Raw genomic sequence first — 26,411 nt, 5'->3', positions numbered from 1 at the left:
CAATGTCGTATATTTTTCGAATTGTATAGAGAATATATAGAGACTGCACAACAAATTTTAGTGTAAAAATTTTCAACTAAAGAAGACACTGCGAAGTGCACTCAAATATAATATAATAAAAATACATACGAGTCAACGTACTTTCCGCTACTTTTCCGCAAGTTTTTCACTTACATTGCTTTTCTTATTTTATTGTATGCTCGTTTTGTCTGGCGCCATTGCGATTTCGTTCGTCCACACTGTGCCCGGATTCGTCCACGCTGTTCGTACACCATTCATTTCCATTTCTCGTCAATATTTTCATTGCCACATCGCAAATCGAACTTTCTATTTTGAACTGTGTGGGCTTAAATATTTGAGCGCATTGAGTCGCCACCGTTGCCGGGTCGATTCCAGCCGATCATTGGTCACTTTTGAATAAAAAATGACCGCGTGTCGTTTATTCATTTTTAATATGGTGACCGCCACCGTTCTTAAATTTTTGAAGACTTGGAAACGAGACGAAAAAAAAATACACCTTGAGACTTTGTCCAAGACGAGAGAGGTCGGAGTAAAACGAGGACGTATTTTGCGTATCGGTCGTACTAGTCCTCGATACGTATGCAAAAGCTTTCAATTTTTTATGCACGTTCGACCCGTGAAGGGGTCCCTCAAGATCGGTATGGACCCTGATCGCAAACCCTGATCTGGAACTCACGTATATGTACATATGTACATATGTATATGTATGTACATACTATACCCTGCTGTAAAATGTGTAACTCACAAAAAGAAGACGAAGTGGACCTCCTCGCATGAAATCGTCCATCCAATCTTATTTATCGTATCGCATGTCTTCGATGCTTTCGGGCGTACAAAATTCATATACCTTTCGTCGTAAAGTGCGAACATTTTTGAGCGTTTATTACGTTTTTATTTTTTGTTGCGAAAGCTACTAGTAAAAGTGGATTTTAAAATGTCCCGCGTATTTGTACTTTTTTTAAATACCAATGATTAATTGTTTGGCGAACCGCCCGCGCATGATCAATCTTATTTCTTTGGATATCAATATTGTATAGTATCCATTAGATAGATTTTTCACGATGTTATTCTGTCACATGCTAAAAACACAAAACGTATTTTGTTTGCTTTGAAGTTTAATGTAAAAAATAAATAAAAAGAAAGAAAATTATAAATATTCATATGAATAGTTAATGTCCTAATCAATGTATTATTATAATTACATATACATATGTATATACCAGGAAGGCCTTACAGGTAAACACAGTGCGCTTTTTCTGATCAATTACAAACATCGATTAACAATTATATTTATACAAAATCGTAAAGACATCTATGGACAAATTTGACAATACTTTTCGAGAAATGCGAATGTTTTTCTAAGTAGGTAGCATATTTATATAATAATCAACAAATTCTAGATACCAGCTCGAATTTGCGAGATACAGGATAGGTTGTCAATTTTGGGGGAACCGTTGCAACAATAATATCAGATAAATTGGTAATCCTTAGATAGGATACGATTGACTTAGAGTCACACTCTGGCCACAGTGTCCTATTGGGGTAACCTGTGAAGACAATGTGGTATGTGTGTATTAAAACAAATAAACATATCTGGCCACAAAATCTGGGCCAGGGGATGAACACATGACCCCTCATTTGAATTGTGTTGCTGGTGTGGATTAGACAATATAAATATAAATAAATATCTTCAATAAACAATATAAATATCTTCTAACATATTTTAAGTAAATTCTTAATAATAATACGTTCCAATCTCTATATTTTATATCTTTCTGAAAATAATAGATTTATTTTAATTAAAACTTAAACTTTTATAGTAAAACTTAACTTCGTTGTGTCTAAAGTGAGTTTTTATTCAATTTCTATTTATGTAACTACTTTAAGAAGCACTACCTGTGTATATATGATAAATACATATGTGTATATGTACATTCGTTTATTTAATTTAATCCAAACGAATTCTTATTCGTCGTTCATTATAAAAATAACTACACGTATATATATATATATCAATTACTAGATAATAAATTGAATACCGAATCAAAAATCAAATATGTCGTTTTCCATTCCAGGAACTACATATAACATAATCGCTCTACTTGCATTTGAACTTTTTTAAATACATACGTTGGACGGAAAGAGTGTATAAACGAAGTTAACAAATTGAAATTGAATTAACGTACACCTGTAAATTATATTATAAATTAAATCGTTGTGTTTGTGTGAATGTGTGTGTTAACATATGTATATATCTATACATAAATACATATATTTATATATTATATATGAAGCACGTGGGTACGATGAGGCCCACGTGCGCGTTCCCTTTCGTCTCTCCGGTACAATGAGGAAAATCGTCGATCGGACACGTGAGGTGGTTTGTGTGGATCGGTGGTGCGCAGGGGGCTAAGCCCCCACCGAAGGGGCCCCCGTCTCTCTGACCACGTGTCATCGATGACCGATTGCCTTCAGCGTGCATCCTCCAACTCTGGCAGTCGATGATAGTGTACTTCTTGGCTGAGGCTACACCATTTCAGGTAAACGCGACTAGCTCGCGTAAACAGTCAAGATATTTTTTTGCTGTAAATTTTAAAAATGCCATCTGAATATTTATTATTTAATTCGATTGATTTACAATTGATTTTATATTAATTGAACAATTATTTTATAATAATGGAATTGTCGTTGTTATTGTGCAATTTAAATTATTTCAATCAAATTTTTTTTTGCAATAATTTAATATGATGATGCTTTATATGGATTCCTGTAATGCAATATGCCAGTTATTATTTCCAAATGTATGTATATGTATACATATATTGTACAAAAGAATGAAATGAAATCATTTAAAATGTCATAAAATTTAATACTTAAATTGTCTTTCTGTAATTTGATCGTAGAGTCATAATCACTATTATGAACGAAACTTTTCAAATGCTAATTAGGTTAAATTGTCGTTTGGTTTTACGTATTTTCCTTTTTACTTTTAAAACGAATTACTCATCGAAATTGGATTTTCGCGTGAAAGTTATTTTTCCGCATCGAAATGACCGTAAACATATTAGAATTCAGGACGCAACCTTGCTTTGACGTTTCTGTTGACATTAACAAATTATGTCAAATGTATTGTCTCATGCTGAACCAACAAAATTCGCATATCTTTGGCACATCGATGATATTCAAAATAATTCCAGATATATTTAACGTATACACGTTTTCTAAAATTACTGAAACTTATTCTTATCAACTCCAATTTGATACAACAACTGAATTATTAAAGTTTAATTTATTAGAAAACCTCCAAATTAATTAAAGATAGTCCTGTGCGCCCTTTCGCCCGCACCCTTCACTAAAAGGGCGCGAAATAATTACGCATCCGGCAAAAATATCAACAGAAAAAAAGGAAAATCGCGCATTAACATATTAACGCGAAACGGAAAACGCTCACGTGTACGTTAACTAACGACCGTACAAAAATGATAATTAATCATGGCCAGCTCAATGTGACATGCTTTTCGCGACACTATAATCATCTAACGAATACAAAAAACTCGGCTCGACAACTGTATTACATATGTACGTACATATACATACATATGTGTGTGTAATAATGAGACAAAAATTTGTCGATAATTCGCAGGTTTTAATTATCGTTAATTACGACGCGTCCTTTTCGACTGCTCGGTGTCGTTTAATTAAATCCGATTTTGGGTCGTTCGGGATCGGATATTTCGAAAATTAATCTCAGTGTTATAAAAGCACGCTAATTCCCTCCAGGATTAATCAATTATAATGTGCGTACGTAATTTATGACCGTGATGTATTATTGTTTTTACGTTTTTACTTTCTTTTATTATTTTGTTCTTCGCGTTCCGAGTGAATTTTTTAGCCGTGAATTCATTATTAATGACGAAATCGATATTACGACCCCATCGTATTCGAGTTAATACGTCCCCTAAATCGACCTACCCCTAACATTTAAATATCGCTCACCTCGTTCGATTCGATTTAATATTTCTACTACTCTTTTGGGAATCGGTCGGTTGGGATTTTTTTTTAAATCGACGATTTTTTATTTTATTTTTCGACATCGTATAGTCATATATCACCTTTTTACAACTTTTTGACATCACTTTTTCTATTTTTAGCGAAATTCTTATTTTAGATGCAAACAGATGCTGCTGTCCTTCGTTATATAATATCTACATTTTCCTACCACGACGACTGGATCTTTTTTCCGTTACGTGTTCTATTAGCTTTTAATGGCTTTTTGGTATGAGCTTAAGCTCAATTCTTTCAGATGTTTGTCGGTAATTCTACATATATACATATATAATATATAACACGTGTAATATTTATCCAACTTATAAATGTACTTATGAATATGTAGTATAGGTACATTAAATTAAACTTTTTTTGTTGTCATTACGGCATTTCCTCAAGGTGACACCGATGGCCAAATTAGTCCATATTTTATTTTACATATATGTATGTACATACATATACCAGGAAGGCCTAAAAGGTAAACCCCAATACGCCTTCTTAGTCAAAAACATCGATAAACAATTTAAAGAGTAATTTTTCAGAGCATCATCGAGACACCTATTGTAATTGATTAAATATAAATACCTGTTATAAATTAAATATAAATACCTGTAATTGAAATATTAAAATATTTTTTTCCAAAATTGGGATTTAAATTTGTTTTCGGCATATCATTATGCGTTTCAAATTAAATCAAATTAAAGCATAAATTAAAATTAAGCCGGTATTTATAAAGTACTAGTTAATATTTTTTGCATTTTTCACAACTGCAGTATTCAATTAATAGTTTATGCAACGTGACACCCCGACAGTCTTATGAGTCTAATAAATGGAAGGTATTTCAAATTTTACAGACCATAAAAAACATATGTACTATCTATAATGAAAATTAATTTTTTTTTATGAATATTCAATTATAAAACGCTTTTCATTGTCATTTTTTTTTTTCATTCATTATATTTCTACAAAAATATTTATTTACTTATGTATTTATTAAAAACAGAAACATTGAGTATAGCAATATTTTTAAAAAGTTGGTATTTATTTATCCATTATACATATATTAACCACGCCAATGGTGGCACCTATGGTCAAACTTTTGTATAAAAGTAAAAGTACCAAATACCATCATTACTTATAATTATTATACACAAAATAAGAATTGAAAACACTGTGCGACAACTCTTGTCACTCAACTCTTCCACTACGGAAGCCGCTATAAAATCTACGTCATATAACATCTACGTACATATGTATGTAGATGTTCCTCTTCTCAAGACATCGAGCAAAACTAAATAGTTGATTACAGTACACCTCAATATTGCTGCTGTTTCACTCAATTCAACCAGGAAGGTTGACTGTCCCGACATTACATTGTCATCTTCATCGCCTAATCTTGCAAATATTCCAACGATGGTGGTCAAACTGCACTCTGCAGCCCTTCTTGCAAAAATGTTGAGATTATTGGTACGAAGTAACGATTGCGAAACACTAAAAATTTTTTTCAAGCCATTATATGTATATGAAGAAAATTCATTTTAATCTAGGTTCGTTTTAATCAATTTAAGTCGAATGTTCGATGTTTAAATTTCACATTGAATAATAGCTACTATCGAGCGCATCTTCGATGGTTAATATCCGACACGTGCCGTCAGCTTCAGGGTGTTTATCATCCGCAAACAATCGTCTCTCTTCACAACTCTAACTCGTGACGTAACAAACTACTTATAGTTTTCCTCTGGAAAGCCAAGATAGAGCCTATCTGTCTTTGAGCGACCGCCTCACCTTATGCCGCATTTGAATAACACGCGTGTTTGAGGAGCGGTACGAGGTCGGTTGCGAGAAAAAAGTGTGGCGAAAGCGAGAGAAAAAATGAAATAAAAAGGAAGAGACGGGAAATTTCTTCGTGGAAAAACAAGTTCGCACGCGTGAAACTGTTAGATTTACAATTCAAATATGGAAAAGCTCATTTGAACACGGCTCGCATCCATCATTACGAAATATCTATTGTGTAACTCGGAGATATGTATGTACGTCGAAATAAATGCGGCAGGGTAAAAATTTGGGTGAGATGGCGTTCGTCCATAACCGAATTTTTATTCAGCAGGGTCGGCGTAAATAAATCGTCGTATCTCGTATTATTATTTTTATATGTAATATAATATCGTTTGGCGTCTCCTCCTTGGGTCAAATTGGAAAATTTCTTCTATACATTTCGACTGCTATTATTTGGAATAAAACAAATTGTTTCCTCTTGTACAGTTCGGTAATATAAACAAACGTACATAATATTTTCTGAATATATTTAATATATTTCTAGGCTATTAATAGGAATTAGTATAAATTCATCCGGAAATAAAAGTCTCTTATCATAGTACCAAGGTTGATTTTCGCGTACAATTTTGACAACCTAAAATTGTCTTTATAATCTTAAATGCTCCCTTTTAACCTAATATTATTTTATTTACACTGTTGACTTAAATTCCCATGTTTTTTTTTATTATTTTCTTATTCAAAAGGTGAGTTGAATATATTTTATTTGAGTTTGCTTATTATGTTACGGGTGTAGCGCATAAAACTCACTCAGTGTCGAGATATTTATATTATTTAAACTTTTTTTGTAGGCGTACAAGGATTTTGAAAATGTTTCATGCCATAAATAAAATAGTGTTTTTTTATATTTTATGAAAGGATAACCCACACTCAGTTTTTTTTCCGTTAGCATTCCTTATATAGAAATTGCACCCACGTCAAACCCATCTCCGAGTCGCACGTTTCATACATAAGATATAAGAATTTCTTTCTACACTAACGAGACAGTGAATATTCGATATACGATTCTGACACATTCGGCCAATTTTATGGCCGCTTAAAAAAGAAAATGTTCCATAAGGGCAGGAGAAAAATTCAAAGCCTCCACAAACTCGTGCAAAATTCTTTTGTGCTCGCTTTCGACATTGCTTTTATGTAATGTATGTATTTACTCGCCGTACTTTACACTTGTAATATGAGGGTTTTTATATGTTTCGCTATTTAATACGAATAGGTAGATTAATTTGAATATGAATTTGAATGCTATAATGACATTTTAATCAGTATAATCTGAAGGGCTAACATTTATGAATTTGTCAATGCTCACTCGAATAATAGTATAATAATACATAGTAAGAAGCTTAAATTTCAAACGGGTGCTAAATCGAAACGATTCGATATAAACACGACGTCGTCGTGCTTAATCTCGCCAGAGCGAATACAAATTAAACAACAAATCCCACGATCTTCCCAAGAAAGCTTAATCTAGATTAGAGCAGTGTACTCGCTTGCTCTTCGATTCGATTCACAAGAATAGTGTTTGTCTGGATCTTCTCTACTCGCAACCATGGGGGGTTGAAGGGGGGTCGGCGACACGTCTGAACGATTTCTCAGTTAAATATAGATCGAATGACTAACTGTGCACCGGTTCTACTGTTAAATATATAATGCGAAGCAGGCCTAATTGACACAGTTCAGACTTGTCAACGCTGGCTTAGTCGGCCTTAGAATCGAAGGTTTTAGTTTAGGGGTAGCGGTCAAGGGGTGGGTGAGAGGGTTATGGTGGTCACATCAATATCGGACATGGAGGTAAATTTGAACCTGATTGATTTTTCGATGGCCTCGAACTTTAATTGTGCCGAAGAGGCCGATCAATCCATCGTCCTGGCGTGCGTTTATTTCCTTTAATGTTCGCTACTTGTGTAATCGCACTGGATGTAGTAGTTATTTATCTACAATTTTATATGTCGATTGTAGAATTGGTGTTTTTTGATGGTTTTATAGTGCAATTCGCATAGTTTATATAAATTTTATATGTTCATGTGCTCCGTAATAGTAATTAGTGGTGCATGAGTGAATTCTATGCACATATAAACGAAGCATATTTTAGTTCAATCGATTTTATTGCCATTTGCCGGCCATTTTATATGAAAACTCATTAATATAATATTAAATTTATGAATGTATCATTTCATTTTAATTCATTAACTTTCATTCCGCAAAGCATTTTCCTTAAAAGTTTTAGTCTGATTAAATTTTAAACTGATTATATGTTTATATATGTACACATTCATTAATACTTTCAAACATACTTATTTCAACAAAAAATGTTTCAAATATTATATAACTCATATAGTGTATCAATTTTTTTTTAATATGTATTACTGTTTTAATTGTATAGATGAAATTTCATGTTATCGTTCTGGTGAAAATAGTTTTTAAAACAAGATTTTTAAGTAGTTTTTTTCATGACTGATGGGCATTATCAGGAAAATCCATGAAGATGTTCCAATAATTGTCTATATGTTCTGTAAACGTGCTGAAATTCTGTTTAATCTTCTTGTTTCCTCCATGCCAATCATCATAACGATTCACATATTGTTCCTTAACGAATCATGACTTTAAATATGGGAAGAATCTGTTTTAAATATGAAGATATATTCCAGAAATTCACTCCTCGATGCCAATTTCTACATAGATTAATATTTTAAATTAATTAAATTATTGGAATTAAACCATTTTATGCATGTACATATGTGTGTACATTCATAAGGTAATTTGACTATTTCATATCTCAAAACAGTCAAATTGAATTCACACGATTCTATTTTGAACGAAAGTAAATAAATATATTCCCTCTGGAGAGATATATCTCAGAAATAGAAATATTTTTCGTATTCAAACCATAATACATTTTTTTGACACAAAAATTTTACTATCGTATTCTCGACAAATTTCCCGCGTTATCAAAAATAATATTTTCTCGGCGTAATATAATACACGTGTACATACAGATGTACATACAATAAGCGTTGAAATTTTAATATTCGTATTTTTTCAATATAAACCGTAATACTACGCACGTTAAGGCCACTATATTATTTATTATGGGTATATGAGTTCAGGATGGATTAAGGGCTTTCGATGGGAGGGGGTGGGGGTGGAGATGGGTGATGGGGTCATGATGAACATGCGCTGGGGCAAGCAACCTTGCGCGGATAAGGTCACGGCATTGGTCATTTGACTAAGCCTCAATTCACCATATTCCGCGGAGCTTTCGACCGCAAGACGGGACCCCGTGCCGAAGTTTGACGTCGGGGGATTAAATCGCTTACCCTTTACGAAGGGTGGCTGTCAACCCTTCACCGACCACGGCCTGCGGAAGAGGAAATGGGAAAGGGGTGGACGACGGAACGGAAGGGGTCAGGCATTCCGTCTAACGCGGATTAATCGGTCTTTGGAAACTTTCGCTCGCTGTTCGGTTGATTTGATTCGATCTCTTTGTTGCGAGGTGAATTTAGTCCGCGAGGGGGTTAATTGTGACCCGTGTAAATGGACGTAGTAGGTACGTCTTTTGACGGAAATTAGTGCACGATTTCGTGACAATGTGATGGTTGGGTTCTGACAGATAAGAAGTCGTTTTGTTTGATTTCTTGTTCTTCTTTGGAAATTCTCATCGTTAGTTTGATCTTTTAATATAATTTATATAATGTAATGACATCTGTCTCGTTCTCTGACGAAAGGGTCTCTCAGACTGTATTCGTTGGGAGGGGTGGTGGCCTCATGTAGAGGGCTTTATTGGTTGACTTATTTGACCTCTAAAGTGGGCTTATACATATATATAATGTAATATTTGGCTCAACGTATTTATTTATAACTAGTGGTTTTACCCGGCTTCGCTCGGTATTTGTGATATAAACTGCTTAAACATGACTAATCTAATAGTAAACATTTTATTAAATTTATTTGAATAGTTTTATTTTATATAAATTTATTTAAATACCCATTTGTTTTTTTTATTAAATTGACTCTCACGAACAAACATAAATATATACTCTTTCGAAATTATATGATTACCAGAATCCGAAGAGAAGTCGGGTAGGCTTTGCCCCCTAAGGCTTCACCCCCGGGGACTTTAATTAGGCACCTATGAATCGAAAAAAAATCGTTGAAAATAAAAATAAAAATGTTGTTCCCACCCAACCAACCAATAACCAACCAATGTTACATACAAAGTCTCTTTCGAAATTATATATTAGATTAAGTTCATCGAATATAAAAAATTTCAAGATTTTACGTTTTCCATAATCGGAAACGTGAAATATCTTTCTCATTACTGCAAACATTCGTGAAATAGATTTTAGGAATCTACAGCTAAATAAATCTGCCTTTGTAAATTTACATAAATTAAACTAACTTTGATTATATCTGTTCATATGTATCGTATAATTGTATGCATTTTGTGCAATAATTTGTATCTTTCATTTGAAGATATCTGACTAACAACATAAATAATAATAAATGCATCATTTTTTACATATTTGGGTCCTCTGAATGTGAAAATAAACAATTTTCGAAACTCATTTTGGAGTTTTTCTATGGATTTGTATACAAATTCTGTCAGTATGTTGTCGTGGAAATCACTTCAGAAACTATTTGAATCCTTGTGTTGTTTGCATATGTATACTCGTACATTTCCGGATATTCCGTATTGAATAAATATGCGAATTCAGTTTTTATGTGTGTGTAAATATATGTACGTGACGTTTTCGCGACTTGAAATGTGATTGGGCAAGAATCTGATAATATTTTTGCGTTCGTGTACCTAGACCGCTTATTTTTCCGTATAAGCAGAATAATTGCCTAACAAAGGGAAACTTACAGGGCGAATAGTTAGGCATAAAGAAGCATATATACTCCCGCATAATACTTAACAACTTTCGCCTGGCTGTGGACATAAAATGTGTTTGTGTCGGTGGGACATAAAAGAGTTCCGCGCTCCCGAAGGGGGTGGGTTGGTCCATGGGTTGGTTTTTCCACCCTCCCCCTTTGTTCGTCCTTTTGTTGGTGGTCGCTTTCGGCAAATAAAGGGGTGTACGGTCTTAGTCGTTTTCCGATACCCGATCGACTTTTTTTCTGCACTTTTCTGTACCCTATTTCCCCCTTTTGTCTGAGGCCAATCTACCAGATTTTGATACTGACTTATTTATTTGAGAGCAGTTTCAAATCGTGCCGATGTTTATCGACATCGATGTAGAATCCACTCGTACATAAATTGCTCAGATTCATAGTAAAGTAAATCCCATCGAGAAAAGTTTCCCCATTTTTTTGCCGTTTTAACCATTTTGCCTAAGCTTTATTTTAAATTCTTCATACCTATATAATTTTTTATAGTACGATGATATATGCATATTTGAGTTTTTTTATAAGAAGTTTTCAAGTTGAATATACATATGAACTTCTATATTATGCAAACTATACTTAATACTTAAATCCTTTGATAAAAAAGATTGGAGATTTGAAGAAAATCTTAAAGAAGTGTAGAAGCTCATTGGCATACGAACGCTTTTCCCATCTAAGATTACAAGACGCGTTTTTAAATAGCAAAAATTAACATTTAATATCATAAACCCTAAAAGCTTCAGGTTGAGAGGTATCTTTTTTGAAATTTATTCAAAATTAGTTAGATAGACTTTGAACCCGAAATATTATATTATCTCAAACGTACATCTCAGTTGTGTTAAAGGAAGGTGGCTTTAACGTTTTTGCGCGGACGTCTGTCGATCTCAGACGGACGGATTCGGACAAAGCGATGATTAATTCAATTGAGAGACTTTTCAGAGATCGCAGTCTGTTATGCCATAGCAGTTGAGCGGCGTAGTCTCCAGATGGAATTTTAATCAGCGTCTGACCCAGAAACATTCATGGTGAACGAGAGGGGGATCGGCGTAGAGTATGATTAAATTTTCCACTGTCTTGATTTCTTTCCCCGATTAGACTCGCTCCCTTTTTCTTTGTATTATAGTTTGTGCACACACAAATTTATGTTCATTGCGTATGATAAATGTCGCCTATCTCGTCTCCCCCCTTGGGATATAATATCGATGGTTCGACGAACAACGGAAAACTTTGGTCTCAATAAAAGCGCGCGTACTCAATTTGAACTTCCGAGATCGAATTGTCAAATAAAGAAGAATTATTACGCCAACTTTTCTTATGTACATACTTATTGCAATATTTTTGTATTTATATTTCACGTATGCGTCGGCGAGTGTCGTTCTAATATTTATTTTCTTCTTATTGCGTTTTGTTTCGCCTATGCGCGTGACTTATGGACCACCGTGTTGCGATAATGTATCGAAGGGGCGTAAAGTGCTTTTTCGATAGTCCTTTTTTTTTCTTCGGTGCTTTTGCAAACTTTTTCCGTTAAAATTTTGATGTTCTTCTTAATCTTTATTTTTTCTCACCATACAAATTGCCTATACATAATTGCATTCGGATAAAATTAAATTTGAAAATGTTTCTCCAATTTTTCTTGAATTATAGAAATGTTGAAATATGTCACTGGATTATTCATTTAATAAAATTTACAGACAAGTCGGTAAAAATTACATCTTCTACATCTTAAATGCTAATTATTCTACTCCCCTTTCACAAACAAAGTCCATTCTTCAAACTGCAATTTCCTTGACATTAATTGGACTACCTTCATTATGCTTAATGTAATTGACATAGACGTTTAATATTTATTTAACAGTGGACATTGCGGATACGTATAATTTCATATATATAATATATACATACATAGGTCATGTCTTTGTTTATGCAACGAGCTTGAGGTGATTTTTTTTACCGAGCACATATAATTTTATGAGAAAATCTACGACGATACAATCTATATGGGTCAGTTGTGTACGTTCTTTGAAGTATGTGGCTTAGATAAGATAAGAAAATCGATGGTGAATTGTTTTGTGAGTGTATTTTTCTTTTTCCTGTTGTAAAAAGGAAATGTATTTATGACGTGGACATAACATTAGTCCATTTCCTAACTACTCTGTTGTGTTTGTTGTAAAACTTTAACCTTTGCGTTTTTCCTTTTTTTTTCTCACAATCGAATCATTCATTTTATTCATTGAATACGGGCAAACTTTAACATAATATATTATACATATAGTACACATAACAGGAGTATTAAAATATTTATGGGCGTGTGTGGTTTATTGGGCTGAATTAATTTGATTCTAAAATCACACTTTACGTAGTAAAAGCGGAAGGACTCTCTACGATATTTATAAAGCATTATCGTCTTTATGGTTTGAGTAATAAAAATGACATCGTTCCCGGGAAATTTATTAGCTAGGTAAAAATCGCCATTTTTCGCAACGAATACGATCATAATAAAACAGACCCTCGTACATTATTATGATCGATACCAAAACGCGTTCGTTAATCAGCGATCGGATTTTTTTTTCTGCGTAAGTATGTAATATCAAATATATGGAAATTTTCGACGAAGTGACTTTTACCTTATCATTTGTGCGATTATTTCCGAATGGAGATTATTTTCGAAGGAATAAATCTTTTAACGTCACTCTCGATTTTTCACGGTGTAGCGTGAAAATTTTGCGTGCCTCGCTCGAGAATTTTGCGTCGAGTATGACTTAATCGCGAAATCTTTGGCCGTTAATTCCAGTTTGAAAATATTATAAGCATTGTATGAAGTATCGTTCATTTATAGAAACCAATTGATTTAGTATAAGTTGAATGCATAATCCCCTTACCGAAGCTAAATACATATTTGACCCAAAAAATATACCAATATATGTATTCATATTACGAATGAACCTTACATAAACCTACAAACATATGGAAAAAACTGATGTGCACATGTACATACATATGTACATATGTTGGTATATAAAAAGCAACATATTTTTGCTGACATAAAGCTTTATATTATAATTTTACTTTATATAGTAGCCAGGAAACATTTTATTTGATTTTAATTTTAATTTTAATTATTAACTAACTAAGATAAAATGTACAACAAAGGTGTACAACAGTACTGAAAAGTGTGGCAAGGGACGCGTAGGTATACTCAAGCTGTGAGGGTTTCATGTCATAACTAATTAAAGTTTTGTTATTTAAAAGTGTCTCCCACGTTTCTTCAAATATGAGAATCGCCGTTATCGATTGCTGAAAGCACTCCAGGGGGTGAAGTTTGCAAAGTGACGCGACGGTACAGATTTGACCTACCAACGTTTTTACTTTATCTACTTTATGTACGTAGTAACAATAGATAGAAGTTTTGTGATCATGTTTTCATGGTTTAGAAAAGATGTATGAGTGATGTTAATATGTTAGTTGTGTGTCCTATCACACCGTTTTCACTAAAACTTAGTATTAGTTACTGAAATGACGTGATTTTTTATTAATTTTTAGGATGACTTTAAGTGGTGTATCCCCCCTATAGATCTTTTTTTTTACTTTTCTATTAAATTATCTCCTAAACGGCTCAAGTGATTATACAAATTTTTTTAATGTATAATATGTATGATAAATTTCAAACACTAGTGTTATTTCTTTTATGATGTGCAAAACTATCTAAAAAATCATGTACCGCTTCCTTCTCTGTGTGACTTAACCTTAATCGGGATTTTTTTTTTTTGTAAATGTATTTTCAAAAATTTATATAATGAATAAAATGCTTGATGTTGATTTTTAAATGCTTTTTATTATTACTAAATTATGTTCACAATACATTTTATATATATTTTAATAGCTACTGATCTACTGATCATTTTCTATTTTACAATTTTAAATTAATTTTGTTAGTAGTCATAGTATTATATTATTATAATGCTAATATGTACAGCGTAATAGGAAAAAGAGCTCAAAAACCTATTTATAATTCTTATAAATGCTCATAATACATCTCTAAAGTCGATGACCTAAAGCAGATTGTGCTTAGGTATATACCTGAAAAATATAGACTTTTTGTTATAATCACCGAGACTCTTCTCAAGTGTGTTAGAATGGTTATTAGTGATTCTGTCATAGAATCTACTGGTTAGTTTGTTAGTAATGTCTGTAACAAACGGAATATTATTTATGGCATGCAATTTTTTCGGGTGTATATTAAATTATTTTTAGGGATTTATTTTGTATTATTTGGAGTTTGGAAAGGTTAGTATTCGAGGTCTTATTCCATACAGGTGAAGCATAGGTTAATAATGGTAATACGAGCGCGCGATATAATTTTATATAAATATAGCTTACTTTTTTATTACAAAGGTCTTTAGTTACTCTAGTCGTCATTTTTTTAGACAAAACGAGTGTTTTAATATTATATTTCTACTTTGATTTTGGGAGATGTCCCTAGCATCCCCCCCCCCCCTCCCCTCCTTATTTCGGATTCGCCACTCATATAAAATATAAACATTGTTTCATTCTAATCATTCTTAATCTTTGTATTAAAAATTATTTCTGCAAAAAAAATATTAAACAAATACTATTTTCTTCTTTAAATCAACCTAATGAAAACCCTACTACGTTTTATATATGATATATAATGTGAATTTCTTATAACAATAATAATAAAAAATAAAATCGTACAATTCTTAGTACACATATGCACATATGTGTGTATTTCGGAAAAAAAGGAATAATACGAATCTTGAATGCTTTTGAAATTTTTCGCACTCCGTCTGAACCGGGACCGCTCCAAGAGCTTTCTCGTTCACTTTCGCATCGCAGAGAGAAAGAAAAGCTTGTCTCGTTGAAAAGCTCACGCGCGCGTGAAAAGTGATAGAATTGCATGCCATTACTGGGCGGAAAATAAAACGAAGCTTTCCGCGGTAATGGAATCTCTCGCGTTGCCATTTCGAGCGCGTGACGCCGAAACCGATACGATCGCGATCTCGATTTACCGCTTCCGATTCGAACTATACATGCCACTAATAATAGTGGAAAATGTGCCCGGCAACTGCGAACGCAGCCCGGTCGGGACAAGAAACACGTACGGGAAGAATGCATATGCGGATGGCGTGCTCGATCGCTGTCGCGACATATGTATATATAATTCTAATTAAATAATACTTTTTTGCACATTTAATTAATTAATTGAATTATGGAATGTATACTTTCTGAAAAGCGTGCATGACGTTTTTCTGTATAATTAAGTAACGTATATTTTGAGCGCTCATTAACGAAATCTCACATTGGAAATCTCGTACCTTATTCGAGCACGCACTGTTCATTATTCAACAAGGTTTTTTCTATGCTAATTTTAAATGTATGCGATACTAAATTTCATTCAATTATAATAATAAAATAAAATAGAATAAATAAGAATAAAATTACAGACAATTTAAACTTTATATTAATACCGTACAAATTGATATTTATTAAGGTTAGTTTATACCAGCACAGCTCAAGCCAGTAACTGCACGTAAACAGCAGTACGAAAAATATTATCTGATAATATATCATTCATATGTTGCATAATGTGTAATGCAACAGCAGCAACCGGCACGATCTACTCATATTATACAGCAATACATGTTACCGAAACGTATCAAGCAGAATCAGTTTTCTTTGGCCATTGTTGAAATATTCACGCATGATTTATATCAGTCTTAGTGGCGAGTGCACCCGTACTAACGAAAGTGCTGCCATGTGCATATAAATATTTTCGGAAGCGTAATATTATGACAATATTGACTTGACGGTATAACACAAGCTATATTGCGCCGTATCGTCGGGCTCTGCAATGTATATGTAAGTCGATTTTGCCTTGCACCCGTCCAAAACAAGTATGAACGTGCCGTAAATAGGCGGTGCTGTATGTTGTTTCCGTGCAGTGTTGTACCGAGCTGTTCACGTGCAATGCTGGGTAATAATTGTGATGTATTATACAATTTTATAAAAAAATATTTTTTTAATACAAAACATATGTGCATACATTTAGTTCAATGTATGTATGTATATATGTATATAGCTATGTATATGAAAAAAAATTGCGAACTTCTATACAATTCATAACGTAACTGTCAAATGCAAGCTTTCATTCTCCGCCCCATCGTATTTTTCCAACTGCCCCTCCCAATTAGTACACATCCCCTAAAAATTCTCCACACGCTTTCCACGTATCCATATCTCCATTCTTCAACGGCCTCACCTCCCTTGCGGTTTGATCCCTTCCAAGAAATAGATTACAACCGGACGGGGAAAATCCCTTACCAATGCCGTATATAAAGCCGCGGTAGAGACGCCAGCATTAAATTGCCCAAATTGTGTGTTTTTTGCGAGCTTGCATATTATTCAATTATGTATGTACTCACAGTTATAATGTAGTATCAATTTTAGATGGTGAAAATCGATACACGTTTCCGGTAGCCTCATACGAAACAATCCATCACTTGCATATTTTATGACGTCGTAGTGACCGAGGCGAATTTGTTTCATCAAACGAATGTTTGACTTGTCGACGGCAAATCAATAAACATTCTTAATAGCTCTTTTTTCCATCGTACGTAAATTTACGTTTCATAATCATTTTCCGCGGTCTGTATGCGCGTGTGTGTGGGGGTATGTCGGAAAATTTTCGGTCATGAATTATGTATGCATCGCAATCGAGGCGAATTTGTACGTAGAGACCGAATTCTTCGATAATGTCGATCGATAATTATTATTCGGGTCGCCTACGCGGACGAGAATACGAACGAGAAGAATGATGGTTTCCTTCGAAGGAAACCCGCAATTCAATTAAATTAAAATTCCCGAAGTATAAATTCATACATAACTTCCGAGGAAAACCTATAAATTTTCCGTACAATAAATAAAATTATTTACGTAAATGTTTAATCGCCGTGTACACATTGTGTATAAAATGGTTTAATTATCAATAAATATCAAAATGACGTGACCATGTATTGAATTTACTATAATTGTAGTAAATAATATTTTTAGTAGATGCATACACCTACATACATATTAATATTATTTCATTCATTAAGAGGGCTGGACACCAGCGCCTTATCCATACAAACTTATTACACTTCTCCCTTCCTCAATTATGGTACTAGAGAAATTTTTTGATTAGTTATTTTTTATAAGAGCTAGGAGCCGCCAATCATCTATTCAATCGCTTCTTTTTTAAACTCATGAAAAGAGTCCAGCGTGCTTATTTAACGGTCGATTTAAAAAAAAAATACGCACATAGTTGCACAGAAAATATCTTTCTCATACCGATCATGATTTTTTTTAAATTGGTCCAGTTTCGGAGGAGAAAATGGGAGAAAACGAAACCTCGATTTTGTCGATTTAAAATACGTTTTATCTGGTCGAAGCGCAACTGTCGCATTCACTCAATATATATATATTAATAGATATTGTCGCAATCACTCAATATATACATTCACTCGATATATATATCGAAGAATGGAACGGCAACAAAATTAAGGTTTCGGGTGTACAGCCCTCTTAATGCGTATAGATTTTTGAGCTTTTTCTCTTATTATGCTGTACATTAATATTAAAATAATACAATAAATACTAACAAAAAAAATTGTAAACATAAAATGATCAATAGATCAGAAATTATTTTAATAAACCTAAATGGTATTTTGGATATAATTTCTGGGCAATTTTGCATCTAAAAATCATAATCAATTGATTAATCCTTTGAATAAAAATAGTATATTCAATTATCAAGAATATGCATTAGAGTCTATTAAAAAAACAGATTTCATTAAGTAGTATAAGAAGAATGCATATATGTAAATACATACATATGTATGTACATACATACATTAGGGTACATAGAAAACGGCAAATTTTGGAATTTGGAAACACCTTCAAGTGGACAAAATTTTCTGTATCATGAGCAATCCGTTAAAAATAAAATAAAATTTCTAAAAAATATATTTGCACTACCGTAATCAGAGTTTATGAAAATCATCGTAATCGTAATCGTTTCTAACGTCTACTATTGACAGAATATTATATTATTTTGAAATAATTTTATATTTTAATCAATTTTGACAAATACCAAATTATGATGCAGAATAAAATTCACTGTTTTCGATGTACCTGAAAATATATACGTACATTCATATATACGTTTATGTACATTTTAGTTGTCTTTGGAGTTGGAAAAATCTAAATCTCAATCTCCATTTGTCGAAAAACTTATGAAACTCTTACATTTGCAAACCTCAAAATTTGCCAATGAATAAAAATTGCCTATTATTGTCCTTATTGGAAACAATAAATTTAGTAAACGAAAGCCATCTTACTTTTCGATAGTTTTTATTTTTATGTAAATAAGTCATAATTTTATATGGATAATAGAATGGTGGATTTTTTTAACCATCCAGTTAAATTGAATGGCAAAAATAACTATAATTAGTCATTGCGTTCTAAATGTACAATAAGAAAAGATCCAAAAGTATGGATGTATATTGACAACATAAGTAATAAAACGATTTGTCCCTCCGTAATGAATGTGCTATTTCACCAGTTTGTATTGTACATATATTGCTTTCGAGGAAAAATGATTTTCCGAGGTCAGGAAAAACGCATAGCCGCCAATAGCGGAAGCTCGTACGCGCAAAGGAAATGGACCGTTTTAATAGTAAACCGTGCGTGACGATAACATTTCCATATGTCGATACACGCTATTAAAGACCCCGCCACTTGTTTACCCCGTTCACATTTCAAATTCATTTTATTTTATTTCGAATCTCGACTCTTACTCGTTCGTACATAAAATGTGTGATTTATATTTTCGCCTATTTCCGATTAGCGGTTACGTGCTCTCTCCTACACATGTCAGAAATTATTTAGAAAAAAGTACCGGTTCCTATTCGATCAACCTTCAACCGGTTGACCGATCGGTAGATGATAGATAAATGCCGTTGTGTGTGTGTGACCCTAAAGTAACATTCTGAAAATAAACCCTTTAAATAGGACAACGTTCAAGGCAATGAATATTTCATTACATATCCAATTCGAACACAGGTGCACCTGAACTATTGTACATTATTTACGGTAAATTTTTCTCTTTAAATAAGATTATAAATTTTATCCAGCGCTATTTTAATTTACGGTACAATATTCAGTACAGAATTTTATGTACCTACCTAATCAGGATCTATATATGTAGTTAAGATCTCAAGATACATAATTTTATATATTACATCTTAGTTGGTTTATTTGATCGCGTGAGCTTAGGCAATTATCATGACTAACTTATCCAAGACACCCTTGAACTTTAGTCTAAGCTTTTTTTTACCTCAAAAATGAACCCTTTATCATTATTCAAACAGGTCGGTGTATGAAAGAATTCGGTGGCGGAATTAGAAGTACATATGTGTTATATACATAATATATATTTCATGTATATGTACCATCAATGAGAAAGTTTAGATGGTCCTCATTCAATATTGAAAGATTTAACTCATCTTTACCAACCTACGTATATATAAATTCAACCCTAGTTTATCAACCCTCCATATATAATAAGTTTCTCGGTGAAGTTTGGAATCTTTGCCGTTGCAAACTGATAAGTCCTTTCGTCTTGAAAAGTTTGATAAATATCAAAATTTATCAAGAAGATGTGTAAGCATAATTTATCTGGAAGATTATATACGAAAAACTATTATATTAGCACAGAAAATGTATTTTATGTTTGAAAAAAAAATAGCATTAAGTGACTTCGTGATTTTTTTCACTATGTAGAAACTTGCGTATCCTTTTACTACATTTGACCGGTTTGCGTGCTAGACCGTATCTTTTTCGCTATAAATAATTGTTTTTGTGTCGTCTTTGTGTCATTTGTATTAAGGCTTTAGAGCGGTGGCTATTTCCTTAACCACAAACAACAAAAGTGGAGGAAAGTGTTTGTTTTTCTTTTTTCACGTATTTTTTTCCTTCGTTTATTTTTTCTTCTGGTCTTATGGATATTTACGACCGCCCACTTTTATATCACACCCCTCCTTTGCGTGTTTAGAAGTCAGTGTGTTTAAATAGGAACTTGCATTATAAGCTATTTTTTGAATATTCGGCTAGTGTGTGAGAATTTATGTAGGCGTTTCAATTCCGTATATTTTCCGCATAAATTTTGTTGTATTATATAATATAATATTTATAGAAAAACCTTCTAGATTTTTTTCATCGGAATATTTACTACCTATATCTATATGTATATATGTATGTACATGCAAACATATATGTACATATAATGAAAATTCAAAAATATTTTATTTGTATTTATTCACCAACTAAACAATAAACAATGTAAATATGTACATTTATACCCATGATGTTTGCGTATGTGTTTTGATGAATCATGTAAAACTTCAACGATTCACTAATGATTTCACACTTTTGCTAATAGTATTGAATTAATTTTCAAAATATTGCACATGCTATCCGCATACACTTAACATAACATTGGTGATTGTAGTTTTTTTTCGCACATTTTTGTACGAAATAATTTACATTAAAAAAAAGCATTTTTTATTTAATTTTATTTCAATGCAATAATATATTATTTCTTTTCTGGTTGTTTTTATATAAAAAGTAAATATTTTAATAACGTATAAAGGGTCGTTTATGCTATTCAGCACTGCACGTCAACAGCTTGACACTCCATAGAAAAAACTAGATCAATTCGTGCTATATACACTATACAGTACCGCCCGTTTAAGACACGTTCATACTTGTTTACGACGAGTGCAAGACAAAATCGGCTTACATATACATACAAACGTTACAGAGCGTGATGATACGGCGCAATATTGCTTGTGTCATATCGTCGGGTCAATATCGTCACACTATGACGTTGCCAAAAATATTCATATGCCAATATGACGTCACATCATATTTGTTGAATATTTGCGTCATATATGTATGCGTGAATATTTCGACAATTGTCAAAGAACACCGCTTTTACTTGATACGTTTCGGTGACATGTACTGCTGTATATTATGAATAGATATTTTCGTTTCAGCTACTACTGTTTCAGATACATACGTCACATGCACATTATATACGAATGTTTCCTTATATAATGTACAAAAGCATATTTTTGGTAATGCTGCTTACGTGCAGTTACGTATAAATATATAATCGAACCTTTATATGTATTTAGTATATATTTATTTATTGAAAAATCAACAGACAACAGATGTATATGTATAAAAATAAAGAGGTAAATGTAACAAAATAACATATGAGCCCAATTAGAGATTTTTACAAATTACATAATATAATATACATAAAGAAGGAAATATTACATAAATATAAAAATAACAAATATACAATACAATGCTATCAATATTGTAAAAAGAAGAGAGAAAAAATAGAATAATTATCATTACATGTTACAGTTGAAGTGTATGAGTTGTAATATATTTTTAATAGTTGGAAAATATGTACATATATTCCGTCTAACCCACGCAAATTGATTCATATGGCGAATTATGTATGTACATTCCAACTGATCAAAATATAAATCAAAACTCATCTGTTGTATTCCGACTGGCGCACATTTTTTAAAGTGTATTTGCATGCGTAGAGCGTTAATTTACTAATTTAATTGTATTCGAATTAAATGACCTAAAACGCCTGTTGACTGATATGTATTACAACTGAAAATACACTTCGACTGTAACATACATATGTACATATATGTATATGGATTCCAATATAATAGATTCACAAACTATACCCAAAAAAAATACTAATAAATAATTTTCATATAAAAATAAAAAGATGAATGAATTTAAAATAGTTTTAATACATATATAAAAAAAACAAATTCTATCAATTAAATATTAAAATTGTTTAATAATAGAAATATTATTGAAACACTATTGAAATCAATATTTTTTTATTATTGAATAAAAAAAAATGATTAAAGAAGGAATGGCCCGTGTGGGAATTGAACCCACAACCTTCAGTTTAAATTGGCAGCTTTGGTAAGCTTGCCACAGTCTGACGCTCTTACCTATTGAGCTAACGGACCTCGAAGACCGAGTGCTCACATTTCGTATTATCTACGCATATGATGACTAATGTTATCATATCAATTTACAATCGCTTATCATTAACGATAACCCTTTGTACGACGGAACATAATGACGTAAATTCCGCTCCGAGCATTATCTTTGTGATTTCATACTATTCTGAGGGTCAAATGAGCCTCATTGTCCCTCGGTCCTCGGCCTGGTACGACAATATGTCGGCCGTACTAGTGCACATAGCTCGACTTAATTGCGGCAAAAGGGCCGCCTACTTCTCGATTATTTTTCCACACCAGTTCCCCCGGGGAAAACTCGGCCCTCTGCTGTGGTAAACACGCGGAAAAACTACAACATTTGCGACGGCTTAAAATGGAAATTTCCCGGCCTTGAATTTTCGACGGTGCGCTCTCGGGAAAAAATTTCGCCGTATACACTTCCGGGTCCTTTGGGAGTTTGCCATCACAAAACCGTACCTATCGCTAGCCCTTATTTTAGTACATTAAATGTTGAGCAATTCATTTAAAAACTCGCCTATTGAGATTTTGGTGTGTGGTGATAATTGAATATCACCCCATTTTATTATATATTTAACATGTTTGTCTGAATATGCATTTGTATGTTGCAATACGTCGCTAATTTAGTATGGAACAAATTGTTTATATCTTTTTATTAATTCATACAGTGACATCTAGCGGAATATTTTTCGGATAAAAATAATTTTCATATATTTTAATACATAAATTAATTAATTTCCAAAATCAATTAAATACACACAACGTACACTTATATTATATAATATTCATCGACAAGTCTTTGAAGTTTTATGGATATTTATTCAAACTAGGGTTTCTGACCCGGGCCGACCCGGGACTGACATTCCCGGGAATTCACGGAATTTTTGTTGTTCCGTATCCCGGGAATTCTTATCTCAAAGACGGGAAATTGGATTTTAAAATATCTTGAAAATATACAAAATTTTCACGATTGCACGAAGGGAAACAATAAATCAAATACTCAAATATTCTCAAAGGTTTGTTGTTTAGCAGTACTTAAGTACAGCGCATTCCCCGAACGTGGAAGTTTTATGAGCATAATGATTCTGTGCGTACGGCGAAAATCGTTTCTTGTAATTCTATTTTTGGAAAATCTCGATACCGAAGGACTTGAGCTTACCGATGAATTATTCCGAGAATTGAAAATTAAAATCGAAGAAAGAAAAAACCTAAAACTGATTTTTTTAACACAAATTTTAAATAATTCTAATTTTATACCGTACAAAACATTCTTTTAATGTTGTAATAAAAGCGAATGTACATATATCATACGGTGAAACTATTAAAAAGGGAGTATATCCTTCTTGTACTAACGATTCCACAATGGAAGACACTTTTTTAATGAAGAATTAATCAAGGAGTTATCAAAGACAAATATGTATACAAAATAACGTAAATAAAAATAGCCTCGACTTTAAAAAATAAATTAAAATATACAGGCTGATAGGAGCGTTAATTTAAAAAAAAATCGTTCCTTTTACCAATAAAACCAAATTCGACCGAAACTGAAAGAGTTTTTTCCATTGCTGGAAATTTTTTAACCAAATCTAGACATAGGCTTTCGGATTCTCATTTAAATATTTTAGTATTCTTAAGAAGCTACTTTAAATAAGTTTAGTTTTATAAATTTTTTTCCAGTTAATAGATATATTATGTATTGCTTACTTTTTTATATTTTATAAATAAATAAATATATTTTTTTTATTAATAAATAAATATATTTTTTTTATTAATAAATAAATATATTTTTTTTATTAATAAAAAATATATTGAATTGAAAAAAAAAAATTCTTTTACATGTGTCCCGGGATACCGGGAAACCCAGGAACGATCCCGGGCTCCGTCCCGTGTCCCGGGAATACAGAAAGCTTAATTCAAACTATACATTTTATTTTAAACAATACTATGCTGTCAGACGTTGCTCAAACGTATAAAAATTGAAAAAGAAAACCTTGCAAATCCTTCCAAAGCACATACATACATACATATATGGTCTAAACGTGATTTGGCATATGAACATTTCATAAAACTTAATTGAAAACTATACGCATATGTAGTTAATAACACTGTTCGACACGAAAAATGGTTCAGAGACGAGATATGACTTTTCTTATATATCTATGCCCTATAGATCTACAATGTATCTAGAAGCCTATTTCCTTTGCTGCCTGAGGATCCATACCATCCGGCGCTTGAGTTAGAAGTAAATACACTTGTTTCGGCTTCCTCTCATTTTCATTCTGCTAATATACCGGCTCCGGGTGGATGGTTGTTTGATGGTGTTGATTTCGTGATCCTCAATAGTTTGTTTTTTGCTTGTAATTGGGATAAACTATATGAGTGCGTTGATGTTAATTCTGCCGTTGATTCCTTTTATAGTATCGTTAACTCTGTATTTGATAAATGTTTTATGAGAAAGCGTCAAATTAATGAAGCAAGGGTTTACCCAAAGTGGTATAATTCCCGAATAATTTCATTAATGCACAAGAAAAATAATGCACATAAAATATGGAAAAAATATAAAGATCCTACATTTTTTATTGATTTCTGTAACTTGCGTACTCTTTTTAAGCGGATCTCGACTTCCGCTTACGAGGAATACATTACTAATTGTGAAAATTCAATTGCTCAGAATCCGAAAAATTTTTGGAGCTTCATCAACAGCAAACGAATTATAGATTCAAAACTTACGAAAATGCACGATATGGATGAGGACTTTATTGGTCATGACAGCATCGCAAATGCCTTTGCTAACTATTTTCATTCGGTTTTTGATTCGACTACTGTTATGACTTCCCCTAGTTTAGATTCCTCCATGTTTCCATTATTGTCTGTTGACAAGTTCCATTTATCTGATTTACGCTACGGTTTTGGTAAAATTAAAAATATTAAATCTTTTGGACCAGATTTCATTCCAGATTTCATTTTAAAGGGTAGTGAGCCTGGACTCTCGCCTCCATTGATTTTTATTTTTAATCTAATGCTGAAGACTTCAGTTTTTCCTGTATCATGGAAGTGTTCGAAAGTAACTCCGATCCATAAAAAAGGTGATAAGTATTCCATTAGAAACTATCGCCCGGTTGCTATAATATCCTCTTCTGCAAAACTTTTTGAAATTATACTTCATAGGTATATTTTCAATCATTGCCAGAGTATGATTATTGATCAGCAACATGGATTTCGTCCACAACGTTCAACGACCACAAATTTGTTGTCATTTTCTGGTTTTGTAACAGGTTCCTTGGATGCTAATATTCAAACAGATACTGTTTACACGGATTTCGAAAAGGCTTTCGACAAAGTAAATCACTCCATCCTTATCAATAAACTAATTGGTTATGGTTTCTCATATGGTCTCTCTCAGTTATTCACAAATTATCTCAAGGATCGACGTCAGTTTGTAAAATATGGAATTTATTCTTCTGTTGAATACCCAACCTGCTCTGG

At 32.7% G+C, this 26,411-nt stretch overlaps 1 protein-coding gene and 1 non-coding gene across 2 annotated transcripts in view; one reads left to right on the top strand and one right to left on the bottom strand.

Moving 5' to 3' along the window:
• SK (small conductance calcium-activated potassium channel) overlaps positions 1 to 26,411 on the top strand; it is a 216,065-nt gene that overhangs the window by 49,892 nt on the left and 139,762 nt on the right.
• On the bottom strand, positions 22,815 to 22,913 carry TRNAH-GUG (transfer RNA histidin (anticodon GUG)). The gene is made up of 2 exons: positions 22,876 to 22,913; positions 22,815 to 22,850 (listed from the first exon to the last, which is right to left on the bottom strand). It is a non-coding gene; the product is annotated as a tRNA-His (tRNA).

Source organism: Arctopsyche grandis, chromosome 12 (genome assembly GCF_051622035.1).
Source record: "Arctopsyche grandis isolate Sample6627 chromosome 12, ASM5162203v2, whole genome shotgun sequence".
In the NCBI taxonomy this organism is placed as follows: domain Eukaryota; kingdom Metazoa; phylum Arthropoda; class Insecta; order Trichoptera; family Hydropsychidae; genus Arctopsyche; species Arctopsyche grandis.
Note: the sequence above shows the minus strand (reverse complement) of the source record. Positions and strands in the feature narration are given on the sequence as shown.